Source organism: Aythya fuligula, chromosome 3 (genome assembly GCF_009819795.1).
Source record: "Aythya fuligula isolate bAytFul2 chromosome 3, bAytFul2.pri, whole genome shotgun sequence".
Lineage (NCBI taxonomy): Eukaryota > Metazoa > Chordata > Aves > Anseriformes > Anatidae > Aythya > Aythya fuligula.
The window spans coordinates 66,430,861-66,445,669 of record NC_045561.1 but is presented as its reverse complement, the minus strand read 5'-3'; positions in this window follow the sequence as shown (position 1 = coordinate 66,445,669).

Sequence of the window (14,809 nt, the reverse complement as noted above, 5' to 3'; positions counted from 1 at the left end):
CTTTGACACTGGAAACTCAGTAGTCCTAACCCTGAAGCTCTGAAAGAATCAAGTTGGATCCTCAGGGGCAAATGGGCTAAACAGATTCATGTTGTCAACTTCCTTAGCTAATTGCATCTGCCAAAAATCTCGTGTTTAATTTGTGTGCACGTGTGTGCACACACACAAATGCACACACAGAGTATGTGTGTGAACCAAGTATGTGTGTAAACCAAGAGGAAAAAAATAATAAAAAGAGCTGAAAACCATACGTAGAAAAACAGCTGTACTCATTTGTGCTATAAACCAGCTGAGTCAGCCCTTAAATCGAGCTCTAATTAATTTGAGCACACGGGTGTAACCAACAAAGAATGGCAACAGACAGAAGAATGGACCGTGTTGATGGGGATTAGTCTCTAGCAGAAAAGATGCATGAGCGAGGGAGTCTGATGACAGCTAATTGCTGCCCAGAGGACCAAAATAATGGGTAGTCTGGAAGAGACAGAAAAAGGAAAGGGCTGGTGGAAGTAGTCATCAGGTGTTTGCAGTGATGAAGTTCATTGTCCACACTGTTTACTCTGGTGTTCAGCCTTAATGTCCATTTGGAACTGGCACAGTAAGGAGCCATGTTAAAATAATAAGATCTTAGTGTGCAATATATTGATGGAGTCAGAACTCCATGCAAATGCCCCTTTCACAGTGGATATTCAGTCTGAGTGGCATGTAAGGTTCAGGCACTGAGAGCCTTGGCAACAGCTGAAAAGCCTGATGTTTTCACACCGCAGCTCCTGCAGACACTTAACGTCTGTGCTTAATACAACTTTCTCCAATAATAACTGTTTAAGTGAGTGATGTCTGAAGAGATTTTTTGCCCTTTAAGATTTGCTCACTCTGTTAACATCCTAATTTTTTATCAAGGGATGTATGGTATGGTGTTACAAAACTGCTAGAAGTGTAAACATTGTTCTGCACTGTTTTGCAACTGCCTTGCTAGAGGTGGAAGTAAATGAAATACATTTCTGTGTTTACACTTGAAATCTGAACGATTGTGAGGATGAATATTTAATACTTGATAAATATGCACCATATTAGCCAGCCCTTATGATTTCTTGTGTGAATGTGTTAATATTTAATATGAAAAGAAACGTTGCAACCCTAAAGCTCTATTCAGTGTAAATTAGCAGCAACATGACACTGAAATTCAAGCCACAGGTGTTGCCAGCTAACCACTGAAGGCTGATGGTCTGCAAAATCCTAATTCAGTTCTCATAATTTGTTCAGAATTTTGCTTTGCATATATCCATTACAGCAGGACAGAGTCAAACTTGCTGAAAATTGCAGAACAGTGCTTTCTAGGAGAACAAGTAGCAATTCCAAAAAAAAAAAATTTTCTGTGATTAGAAAGACATCCCAGTCAGAGTCATAAGAATGCCATACATAATTTATACATATTCTATTTTCTATTGTGATTTAAATAAAGTATAAAATCATTGCTTGCAAAATGATGAATATTAAAAAAATAAATAAATAATTTTCCAAGTAGGAAATAAAAAGTATGAATTTATACATTCTTTGATAAAGAAAAAATGTAATTGACTATTTACTTTGATTTAACATCATTAGATTTTTTTTTAATGCCATAACACTTTCCCAATCAGAAAAAGAAGTGTTTGCTCTCAAACTGATATGAAGCTTTCAAAATTGCCTTTAATGTTAATTTTTCTAGAATTACATTCCAGAGAATGCAATAAAAGTGCATATTCAGAAGGAATGTGCTTCCATCAATTTTTCTCCAATCAGTCCTGATGATGTAGGACTACAAATTAGGTAGGTCATGCATACCGGATGTGTGACATTGATCTGGAATTTGGTGAAATGAAAGAGAATCCAGAGCCACAGTAGGGAAACAGCTGGTTACTAACAAGGGTTAGTACAATTCAGGGTTAGAAGAAAGCGTAACAGGCAGTATTGTTTAAAGTTCTATAATCCACCCTGAAAACAAACAAACAAAAAACAAAACTGAAAACCTACAGATATTTTAGAAAAGTCGTCAGAATTACTGGAGGTCTGAAATAAGCAAAACATACTCTTAGAGGAAGAATTGAGATTGGATAGTTATTTCATCTACCAATTTTTTTTTCAATATTTCACATTACTCCAAAACCAGCAAAGATGGAAATACCTTAACATGACTTAAAATGTGGTCCTTGAAATAGTGACAAACATAGCTATACTACAACTTTACAGGTAGATCAGACATGGCCAGGACAAATCTCTGTCCCCAGCTGCAAGTAGAAGAGGACAGTTATATCTGCAAAGCTAACATCAACTGCATCCCCTTGCCGCCAGGTACCTGTTACCTGTTGGGTGCAGACTATAGCTTTTATTTTCTTCTGAATGTGCTGTGGCATTGCTTGGATCAACGGGGCACTGACTAAATTTTGCTAAGCCTAATAACAATTAAACAAAATGGGAAAGTCCGGTCCTGGATAAGTTTACTAGGATAGAGGTAGTCCATGTAGTCACATAAAATAAGCCTTCCTTCTCCTTCATTTTTTTTTTTGTTCCACTTAGTATTGATTTTCCTGTAATTAGAATCCACTTCTCCTCATGGCTGACCAAGAAAAACACCAAAATGGTTAAGTACTCTGCTTTGAAATTTATCATTAACTTGATACATGGCTTTTGGCTACTGAATTAAGTTGCTTGGCCAGATTCTCCCACCTAATCCAGATGTGAGGTATGCTAGCTCTCCCTTGGATGATCCTTTTCCTGTAGTAGGTTCCTCACTGAAGGGTGTGAACTGAGGGTGGTGGGTCCAGACCTTCTTCCTTTGTTTTTTTTTTTTTCCATAATAAGGCCACTTTTCCTCCCTTGAGGTGATGAGAAAAATTATTCTGTTTTCCACACTTACAGAATTTCGCATGAACAAATCTTGTACAGCTGCCCATTGTTCCTTCTTTGCTATATAGTGATAGTGTGTTTTGTGGTTTTGCAGTAGGCTGATTTTGTTTTAGTAGATTTCACTCAATTATTCAAGTTATTGTCTGATGAAATTAATATGCTTTATTAAGCATAGAGTATTCTAACATCAAGCATAGGTGCTTCAGCTGCATACTGATTGTTTCCTTCTGCAGAAATCCTGCCAAATCTGCTCCCTTCCTAAGGAATTTCTGTCTTGGCAAGTGATCTTCATTACCAGCTGCAATAGTATGCTTGTCCCCAATCACTGGGAAGCTCTCTCTACCTGGGAGACCCCTAGTCCACAGGTTATGCAGACCAATAACAGCCTCAGATATTTTCATCTACAAAGATCCAAATTGGTTTTACATCTGTCCTTCAGCTGCTTTGACTTGAATTTGGTCCCTTGGGGTATATCGAGCTAGTGGGCTTGGGCAATGAACTTCCTCTCTCCTGCCATATTGAGACAGCATCCAACAGTTTGCACAGCTCTGACTGTAAGATGGTCTTTTTTATGTGGATATAATGGATGAGGACTCAGGGGCAAATGGTTGACCATTTCATAACACAGACTCTGTGATATGCAAAGCTTCCATGGAATAAGGACTTATGCTTGATTTCAACTCTGCTCTCTCTGTCTGTTCTAATATCCTTTCAAATTGTGTGACAGGGTTGAGAGACACGGCAAGAGGCAACTGTGTTAAGAGGTTTACAATAGTTCTCTCTTTTCCAGGAGCAGCTTTAACAAGAAAAGACCATGTTCCTGGCACAGTCCCGTAGTAGACATTAATCTTAGTCCTCTGGGATGGTAAGGGAATGAGACCCTTGAAGACTCAGTGTCTTTTCTGAGAATTACTTTTAATAGTCCAGCTAAAATGGCCAAACTGACCAAATCATGGAGCAGTGCAAACCAGAAGTGTCCTATTTAAATTGTTATTTCTTGTTTTTTGTTTCTTCTATTAGAAAGAAAGAAAGAAAGAAGAAAGAGAAAGAAAGAAAGAAAGAAAAAGAAAGAAAGAAAGAAAGAAAGAAAGAAAGAAAGAAAGAAAGAAAGAAAGAAAGAAAGAAAGAAAGAAAGAAAGAAAGAAAGAAAGAAAGAAAGAAAAGATTTTGAATATTCTATTTCTGTTTAATTGTCTTTGTATCTTTTTCTATAGTGCTCATGCAAACATTTCTGAAATACTGGATATTCTCTTTTCCAATGCAACCTAGTGGCAAGAGCTTATTGGCATTTCTCATGAGACTTTGGAGTTAAAAGCACCAAGGCTTTCAGTGGGAATACAAGCAATTACTTCTATATGTTGGTATTTTTTTCTCTGTAGACCTGGGAAGCAATGTGATAATGAAAGGTTTATTTGTGATGGCAAGATGAACAAGTTGCAGCTGAATAGAGGGCAAGCATTTTGTGGTTTTGCTGTGTTCATCAACATGCTTTTCTTTGTCTGAAGAAACTAACACTCATGTTGGTTTTGGCTACATGGCACAGTTCTCATCTCAATATATCAGATTTTCTCATTTTATTGTCTTTTGCCAATTTAATGTATCTCTTTTGGTGATTAATGCTGGGAACTCCTCTATCAATAGCTCCTCCAGCCAGATAGCAGTGAGAATGCAAATCTCAGGGTTTTGCTACTGAACTCTGATCACAGGATTTGGAAAGGAAATAAGAGGACTTGTAGGTTCTGTTGTGTACCTCTTTTTTGGTATATGTTTATTGTACTCTACTCAGTTCTCGAAGGAAAAAATCATGTTGTCTTTTTGCTGAAAGGGTGCACAACAGAAATCAACTTACAGGAAAATGTGATTATGCAAAAATTGACAGAAAAATACATCTCTAGAATGCCAAACATGGTTCTGTTATAAGCATAGCTTCTTTATAAAGCTTTATAAGTTTTATAAGCATGAAATATGATCACCTGTCATATAAATTGTTTTTTTTTTTTTTTTTTCTTTTTAATGATAAAATCTGTGAATCTCTTTAATCCCACTTGTTGCAAAGTTTCAAATTGGCTATTTATTTCATTATCCAAAATGGAAGCAAGGAGAATCTCAGGCTTCATTCATTAATTACAAATATTCATATCAGTGTGTGATATGGACAAATTCAACTGTTATGCAGGTGAGCATCAATTTCATATATCAGGTAGGTAACTGTATTTGCAAGTACTTTCTGGGACATGTAAAAGCTAGTTTAAATATTAAAAAGCTATTTTTCCTCTAAGCAAGGAAAATAAATCATACAAGAGATATTAATAATTAGTTGTTAGTATTTACAGAGCTGATATTTATAGTGCTGATACCTCGTTATAAAACCAAATAATATTTTTACATATTCAGATAACTGAATGTTAATTCATTTTTAAATTGATATTGAAAGAGTTTTGGTTTGATGCTAATTTTGATTATTATGTGTTATAATACATGACAGGACTTAGATAAAAGTGCTATGTGAATATATGGTATTGTTAGTAGGAATTTCATCAATTGGTGATATGTTTGAAGGATAAAACTGACAAATGAATATCAGTTGTTGGATAGATATGAGATCCTTGCTTTTTACCCTTTCATTGTTTTAGTTTTGTTTTTATCATATATCTTTTGCTTACATGGTTTACTAACTATGTAGTTTCTATAGCAACATCCATTGACTGTTGAAATAATGAAACCCACAGCAGCTCTCCTGCAGTGAAATCCCTCATGCTGACAAGCATAACTCCTATTTTCTTTGTCCAGTGTTGCCCATTACTTACACAACTGATTCATTTGTCAGGATACTTGAAATGTTTGATAATTACTTCTGAATTAGACTAATGTAGACAAGACATTTAACCTTTACTCTACCTACAAACTAACACTCTAACAAAGAGTTAAAAAAAAAAAAAAAAGGAATAATTTTAATGCTGATAGGAATAAAATTAATAAATTTAGGAATAAAATTAATGCTGATAATACAATTTCTTAACTGGAAGAATTTCAAATATGTATTTGCAGTATTAAAAACAAAGTGCTTGAATTTTGAAAAAACAAACAATTATTAGTTTCTGCAACTTATTTTTTTTTCCAAAGCTACCTCTGAACTTCTCTATTTTATGCTTCTTGAATTATATTGCAACTTAGACAGCAACAAACAGGATGAGTACTGGACCTGAAGGAAGGATATAGGAAGAGCAGTAAGTTGTGGCACTTTAGCTTTGTATTACACTGAATTAATGGTTTATCATGAAGTTAGTGGATTAGCTGTTAGCTGTTGGAGACACCACCATCCAGGTGAAGTAAAGATCTAACCACTGATGCCACCTAAACAGCTTGCAGCATTTTCTGTGTTAACTTGTGGGGCCGTGTGAGGGCTGTGATGCTAGCCCTCATGCCATTCAAGTGACTATATTTTCCAAATTCTCCAAATGGTCACACTATATAAAGCAGAAGTGACCTGTCCTGACCTCTAACTGTCATATGCAGCTCTTCTGCTACTGACATGAAGCTTCCAGAATGAGTGATACTGGCAAAATGGAGGATTGAGGCTTCATGGATAATCAAGCCCATGAGGCTTCTGCCCTGTTCTGGCTCACCTCAACCCCCTCTAGGACGAGCAACAGTGAAATCCTTAGAGAACAACTGCTTTTGCTTTTGAACTGCTTTCCAAAACTTTACTTCCCCCTAACTTTCTGATCTATGTGGCTGTTGGAAGAATGTGTGCATTGGTACAAGACAAAGAAGAGCGATGGTTATTTCTGATATAGAATGATAAGTACTTAGCTTCTTCTCCTGGAGTGGTGTGCTATTTTGCTGTGAACTATTAATTACTGTATGCACTTTAGAGCTCAATGTAGCACTTATCTATTTTTGTAAGATTTAATACTGATGAACTGATTTCAAATGCTGGTGGAATTCTTAAGTTGAACATTAATCGAAATCAAATCATGAGTTCTGGTAAATTGTAAAGGCACTTGACATTTTTCAGTGACTTTTTTCCCTTTTAAAAAAGATTGGTTTGAAATGAATCCAGACACTACAAAAATTATTTATTGTGTCCTTTTGGACTTGCCTCACAAATGCAAAATATGCCTTTTTTTGCCTTTTTTAATCCCTTTTTGAATTAACAAAGTACAGTAAAAGATAGAGATAGGAGTAAAACCTAAAAAAAAAGCATTAAGAATTTAAATATTCATATATAGTTCTGGCTGAACACACTTTGTGATAGATTCCACATTGCAGAACAGCAATGCAAGAAGCAGTGCAGATGAGCAATGCTGTCAGCCTGGTCAGCATAAAGCAGTATTGCTGAAAAGGACAAGTAAAGGGAAAGTAACTGAGGGAAAATAACTGAGAGGAAATTAAATTCTACAGAAGGTTAACTGCTATTTTCTCTAAAGCTACTCTAATTGATAATGCTTAATTTTTTTGTTAATCTCGCATGTCTCTGTGGAAGCGATGCAATACAAGCAGCAAAACCCATGCAGTGATATGTGAAAAGGTAATATTTGATGTGGCTATGGTTGGCTTAATAATTATCCTTGGTTCATCTTCTTGGTTCATTCCAGCTGGAATCAGGAAGCACATTGCTTGAGTTTGTTGGTTTTTAATTTTTTAAAAACATTTTTATTTTTAATTTTCAAGAGCTTTCACTGTCCAGATCCAAACTTTACAGTTTTTCACCTCAGCAGTGGACATAACTGCTAAGGAACAGAGCCAAGAGGGAAAAACCACAGATGAGTCTCCTACGTGTCTGTTAATCCACTTCTAATTACAACAAAAAGCACACAGCATTAACAAACAAACAAACAAAACCTATCAAGCAGTGCTATAGCACCACTCTTTTAGCTTAGCAGTGCTCCTTTATCATCTACTGGAACTATGCACTGAACAGCTGTGCAGTGAACAAGCACTTAATGCATTGGAAGACAAAGCTGGGAGCTGCTTCTCTAAAAGATTTAGCTTTGAGACTTTTAAACTTTTTTTAAGAGGTGCAGCATACATCCATAGCAGATACTGTCTGGCATGGGGTAGATTCTACCTTGCATGAAACATCGCAGAGCCTGGAAGAACTCAGCACTAGCTGACAGTGCTTGTGGAGCTGAGAATAGAATTATAGAACCTTTCAGGTTGGAAAAGACCTCTAAGGTCAGCACTTGTGAGGCTGAGAATGTCTGACTTAGTCTTTTTTCTTGAGGTTAGCAACTACTGGCAGCTACTGATTTGTACACATTTTATTCAGTGGTGTCCAGCAAGGTCTCTCAGCTCCTGCGAAGTTTGGGACAATAATCTTGTGCTACCCCTTAGCATTAAGCGCTGGGCACACACACCATTGAATCTGCCTCATAGGATACCTGTGGGCTAAGTGAACATAAATACCTCATGTGTCTGGGGATGTTTCAATGCTCATTGCTCAAGCAAATTCTGACCAGCTCTAATTTTACAAGGGAAAGCACAGTTACTTTATGCAAGTAGTGGTTTTTATCATCTCATTTTATTTTTTTTTAGTAATGGACTTGCATCCCTAAAGTTTCATGTGGATTTCAAGCACATAAATCTGAGAAGTATGCTTGAGTGTACATGAGGTCAGCTTAATACCTATGGAGATGTAAGGTTAGAAGAGGAAAGGCAAAAAACTCCTCTCTGGTTGAGAGTAAAAAATTTTGTGCTTCTTTGGAGGACCTCTGAACTGGTGTGTCCATCCCAGAATTTCACTCCATATTGTCAAGGAGAATCAACATTTTATATTTTTCTGCTCTAATATCTCAGACTTTTCTTTTAGCTTTAATAAATTTAATGACACTTCTTTTTCTACACAGGCTTACAAAAGGTGTATGCACTACCTTGATTATTGGGTATCTGAAGGTCTTTATCTGAGTTCATGGAAAGCCTTGTTTTAAAAATAATTGGTCACCAATGTCTAAAACAATTTCAGATAAGCCTTTCACAATGGAAAAACGGTGTCTTCAATAAACTGCTTAGTATTGCTTTAATGCAATTGATTTTTGTGTTAGAGCTTGGTAAGCTCTTAAGAATTTAAAACCCATCAGGGTTTTAACATACAAGTGTTCAATGCTCAGCTTTGCACCAGCTTTCATCTGAAATAAACCAACAGAAGTAAGTAGGATTGCACAGGTGCAATTCACCAAAGAATGTGATCTAACTGGTTTACTTTTCCTATCACATCAAATACACTCCTTAGAGTGAGCCATTTAATCTCAAGTTTAGTAGTGAAAACTGACTACATTTATTAGTAGCATGGATTCTTTTCAAGGTTTATGCCATAGTAGCGCAAATCAGCTAAGCTATCTTCAATTTAATAACGTAGTATTTTGACAGATGATTGTTCACTTGAGTATTTTGAAAAAATAACTAAGTTACTGTAAAGAATATGTTCAGTCAATTTCATGGCTTGGATACATTGTCCTTAGCTAATGGGTATCATCTTAATTGCATGGAGATGTTCCTCTGCTTTACGGTTCTTGCCATGGTGGTATGTTGTTTTCAGTAATCATGTCTCAAGAATAGGTTGAAGCTAATTTATATATTTAAATTCATTCATAACTAGCCATAACTAGACATAACAACGGTCATAACTAACTATGACCACTTAGTAGGAAATGAAAATTGAGAATTTATTTTGATATTTTTTTCAAATGAGCTTGTCAAATCTTTTTATTATGAAGTACAATTTTATGAACATAAATTTATAGATTTATAATTTATACCTACATTGATAGATCTTTGAGCCACAAAATACAGGTTTTTGGATAGTCAGCCTTGATTCACTTGATTCACTCTGGTGAATCTTTTACTAGAGTTTAAAACAAACAAACAAACAAAAAAACCATGCTGTTTAGTGTATCACTGTTACATCATTTTTACTTTAATTTTTAGATCACTGTCAAAACAACAACACTAATCAAGCATCTTTGGCAATAAAAAATAAGCTGAACATTGGCTTTAAGTTTATGTCTCTCCTTTTCATAGGTTAATGTAATATATTTAACATATTTCTGCTAAACCAGGTCTGCACTGAAACTACAACAGCTCTGATGTATCTGAAAGTGTTTATAAAGTTATAGTATGTTGTCAATAAACTGAACTTCTTCAAAATTGTTCAAAATCCTTTCTTACATGATGTTTACAGTGTTCTTCTTAGCTTCTAAGGATTTGTCTCTGCCTTGTATGTGTATTTATCTTACCATGGAAAGACCTGCCTAAGAGGACGATGAACATGGAGGTAGCCCAGATAATTCATAGAGATTGGACACATAACTTCCTGGTGGATGAACCTAAGTGATATGAAGTACATGATATAAAATGAATACACAAAGAGTATGTAGTTGCTGTTGTATTTTCTGTGTAGGGGAAAGGTTTTGTTTTCTTTCAAAACTGGGAGAACATTTTCATACCACTCAAGAGTCAGGGTGACAAGAAAAAAAATTAAAAAATGAGGAAGACAGTTCTGTTACCAAAACCCATAGCCTGAAAGCAGAGCCTCTGCATTCCATGCCTGGTTTTACCACACTCTGTAGCCAAGTCAAGTAATTTCTCTAGCATCTCTGTTTGTTTTTTGGTTTGTTGTTGTTGTTGTTTTTCCCCTGTAAAATGTGGGTAGCAATGCTACCCTGCAGTAAACCACAGATATGTAAGAGTGTATTAAGCTTCTTGTATGACAGTTCTCATGCAAGTGCTAAATATTCTGTTATGTAATATGGATGTTCTTGCATGTGGTTGCCTTTTGATGTTAAGGAAAGACTGAAACAGTTTAAATACGGCACAGATTTACGGATGGGTGATATGGAGACAAATGAAGAGGCAGTCCATCTGTTGCCCTCAATGAAAACATTTTGTGTTTCAGGGAGTTAATATTTTAACATGGATAGTTTCCACACAGTGCAAGATTTTCTGCAATTCTGTAAGACAAATTGGATCCAAAAGTCAATGGCTTGCACTTTTCGTCCATAAAATGGATTGTTTCTAGATTATGGACAAGACAACCAGTTCAATGACATTGGTAGAAGGCAAAGACGCTCTAGAGAGATTTAAGTAGTCCATTTACCAGTATTCTCTGGCTCATACCCAGCTATGAACTGGCTTCCCTCTTGTCAGATTTTTATGACAACCAATTAAATCAATATGACTGTTGAGACATATGGCAACAATAACTCCCTGAGTTTCCCTGCCCATTTACCACTCCAGCAGGAAACCAAGAACACAAAGTATTTGCTGTTGCTTATTGCAGGGATTCACTGAAGAATATCTCCTTCTTAAATAATGGATTCTCTGTGACTGTGTCAAAGACAATCAACGCTGTGGATGCTGTCTGTGGAGCTGCTAACATGTCAGTGTGCAGAAGGAGTTTGCTGTTTTTTTGCTGTAGAGCTGTGTTCAGAAAATGTTGCTGGAATCTTAATCTGCATCTGTTCTTGCCAAGACATATTTTAAAATATTAGATATTAATCTTGCTACAGAGAGCCCTTTTAGACAAGCCTGCACTAATGTGCATATCTGGGGTTTCTGTTTCATGGGTGACTAGATATTTGAGTGGTGCAGACTGTGGCAAGAATTCACTATGCACAACTTCTTTCAGTGAGTGCATTAGATCTATGATTTGTAACCTCTATCAGCCATGAATTTATTTTGGAAAATGTGCATTTTCCTCCCTGTATTTCTGGTCCTGACAGATTTTTCTTCAGATAATGCTATGTTCATAGAGCTTAACGTGGAATTTTAGTGCAAAGCAGTTTCAGTGAAAGGTTTGACACTGGAATTTCCATTTCTGCTTGTTTAAGTACGTAAAATGGATGTAGTACAAAGTCCCTGCTTTTTTTCTGATTAGTCATTCTTAAGTAGGGTGGATGACCAACGGGACTGTTTGGAGTCATGTGTCCCTGCCCACTCCCCATGCCCTTTTTCCAGGAGTTATTTTTTTGTTTCTGTGCTGAGAGAAGAGAGATCTATTTTTTTTTTCTATAACTATGATTTATACACAGAACAAGTGTGGAAATATTTAAAAGGAAGAAAATCCATGGGGCTGCACTGCATAAGATGACCATGAAGTTGAGACATGGAAAATGTAGTGATATTAGATCCACAGAGAGTTGTAGGGTGCTGCAGTTAAATGACTGCTGGTACCTCAGTTGGCTAGCTTTTGTATCCATAGCTAAATGTTAGAATAATAGATAGATATCCAAACCAGCTTAAGAGTCTCCTGTGCCAATGACTGACAGGACCTTTCTGATGTTCCTTCTCAAGTTGTTATTAAATCTCAATCACATATAGATATAAATCTGTGCATTCAAGTGTTATTTCAACCTCCCTTACGTATTGTAATTCCAAATATTTTTAGTTTAGAACTAACTATTTTTAGTTGAAAACTACAGTATAGTAGATGTATATTATGGGCAAGGTACATGTAGAGTTATAATCTTGAAATTAATTTTTCAGATAACTTTTTAATGCAATTTAAGTCTGACATTCTTCAAGCTGGAACTCAAAATCTTCAAGACATATATCTTTATATGTTTCTCTTGAAGTGACACAACAACTTGAAATATATTTAGGCCTTGCTACTGCAATAATATGGTTCTTACACCGGAGGTGCCTATGAGTAGAAATAAGGCAGTGCTTTATAATAATTAACGGGAAAGTTTGAGACCACATTAAAGAAGAATGTGCTTTTTTTTTTTTTTTTTTTTTTTTCAAATTAAAAAATCATTAAACTTCAACACTGAATGAATTCTAAAGTTCTGGCTTGGTTGCTTCCACTTCTGTAGGAGTTTGCCTGATTAGGAGTGAACAAAAATTTATGGATAGAGCCAACCATTCATCCTATTAATGGATGTCAGGTGTCAGTTTCCTTCAAGGCTAACTAGAAAATATAATTAATTATAAAATATTTTTCAGCAGCAAAAAAACATAACTTCAGATCAAAAACAAAAACAGCAGATTAGGATTTAAGCACACTTAAAAGGTAAAAAAGGATAAAAAAGGATAAAACTCACAAAATCACCATAGGTGCAGGCTTTGACATAATGCTGGCACCTAAACCATTGAACTGATTTAGAAAGATTATCCCCAACACTATATAGCTTGAGACATCTACAAATTTCTAGATATCTTATTGGTGGTCACAAAATTTTGAAAGATGATGTCTTAAGTTCACATTGTGTACATATGCAAAAATGCTTTGACTTGAGCAACTGGGTGACCAAATTCTCCTTCAATTTCATCATGATCCATCTGGGAAGCAAACAAACACATGAGTACCTTAGTCCTAAGAAAAGCTAGTCTCTATGGTGTTAACGCAAAGTTCATCACAAAGAGTACAAAGCCTATTTTTTGTTACAAGAGAATAACTATAATGGAAGGTTAAAATGTGGACCTGTTTTTGTGTAATGATCTACTGGTTAGAGCAACTGTCTAGGAAGGCAGAAGCTGAGCATCAGTTCCCTTCCTAGCCTGAGAACATGAAAATTTCTTACCTCCTTTATTTCACAAATACATGCTGCTCTCACTCCAGACATTGTTTCAGAGGCATTGCCTTCTTGTATGACTGACACCAGCTACAACGAATTGCAGCAGTCATGGAGTTAGAGGAAGAACAGGGTAGGACATACAAGAGTTGGAAATGTTGGTAGTGGGATGGTCAGGATATTCAGACAGATGGGATGATATCTTAGTTCTGACTTGTGCTCTGAGCACTGTTTCTGTAGGGAACAATTATTAAAATAAAAAATTCACTTCAAATTAGTTCCATACAGCAACTATACGTCTAGATTTTGAGAGCAGAATACTTCCACACAGGTCCAGAAGCAAAGGTGAAGGAAGGCGAAATGAATTTTGAAGATGTCTTGCTCTTAAGAAGACGGTGAAAGTGATTTATATACCTTCATGCTTTCTTCAGTAACCTTTTTAGTGTCTTAAAGTTAGGCATCTAACGTGGACATTCGGGATTTCTCTGTGAGATTTCATCTGTTTTCTGAAGGTGCCCCAGTCATTCCTTTCAGTCTGCTAACTATTAATTAGAGAGTTCTGTTAGCTGATTTAAAGTGTTTGGATGATAGTTTTAAAACAGCATGTTATTCTGTAAACTGAAAATTATCTAGAATTACAAAAAAAAAATATTTAAAAATTATCTTAAGGAACAATAATGTTTTAAAAATATTCCGGATAAGAATGAATAAATTTTATACAGTTTATCTATTTCTTTCATAATATTATTGAAAGGACAGATTTTCATAGCTATTTGAATGTCTATTTTTAGCTGTTAAAGCACAGATTTATTTTTTTTTTGGGGGAGGGGAAGTTCTTTCTTACAGGAAGTGTTTTCAAATATGCATATCAAAAGCAGCATATGCAAAACAACATTACAGTGTTTCATATTATAATTTCCTCATAACTGTAATTTTTATTTCACTCAGATCACATGGAGAAAACGCTTTGCGTTTGGAAATACTGTTGTTCTGAACCTCCTTGACATTCCAGAGATGACATATTCTCCCAAAGTATGCCTCTCATAACCCATATAGTGTCTTTGTTTCACAAGGGAACTGAGCTGATTTTGAAAATTGTGGGTTTTTTTGTTTGTTTGCTTGTTTGTGAAATGTTTGTTAAATTAAGAATATGATTAAATTTGAAAAATGATCAATTAAAGATAATGATCACATGCAGCATTCTATGTGAAACATCAGTGGCTACTCTGACCATACCAAAGATTTTTTCTTATTTAGAAAAACACTTCTCTAAATGTTTTGGGGAAATTTCATAGCTTGTTGCTACACATGCATACCTTTGCATACATTTTCATACCTTTGACCAAGCTTAACATTGTTGTGAGGTTTTCATAGGTGGATGAGAAAAATAAATATTTCTGCTTATGCTTCTAACA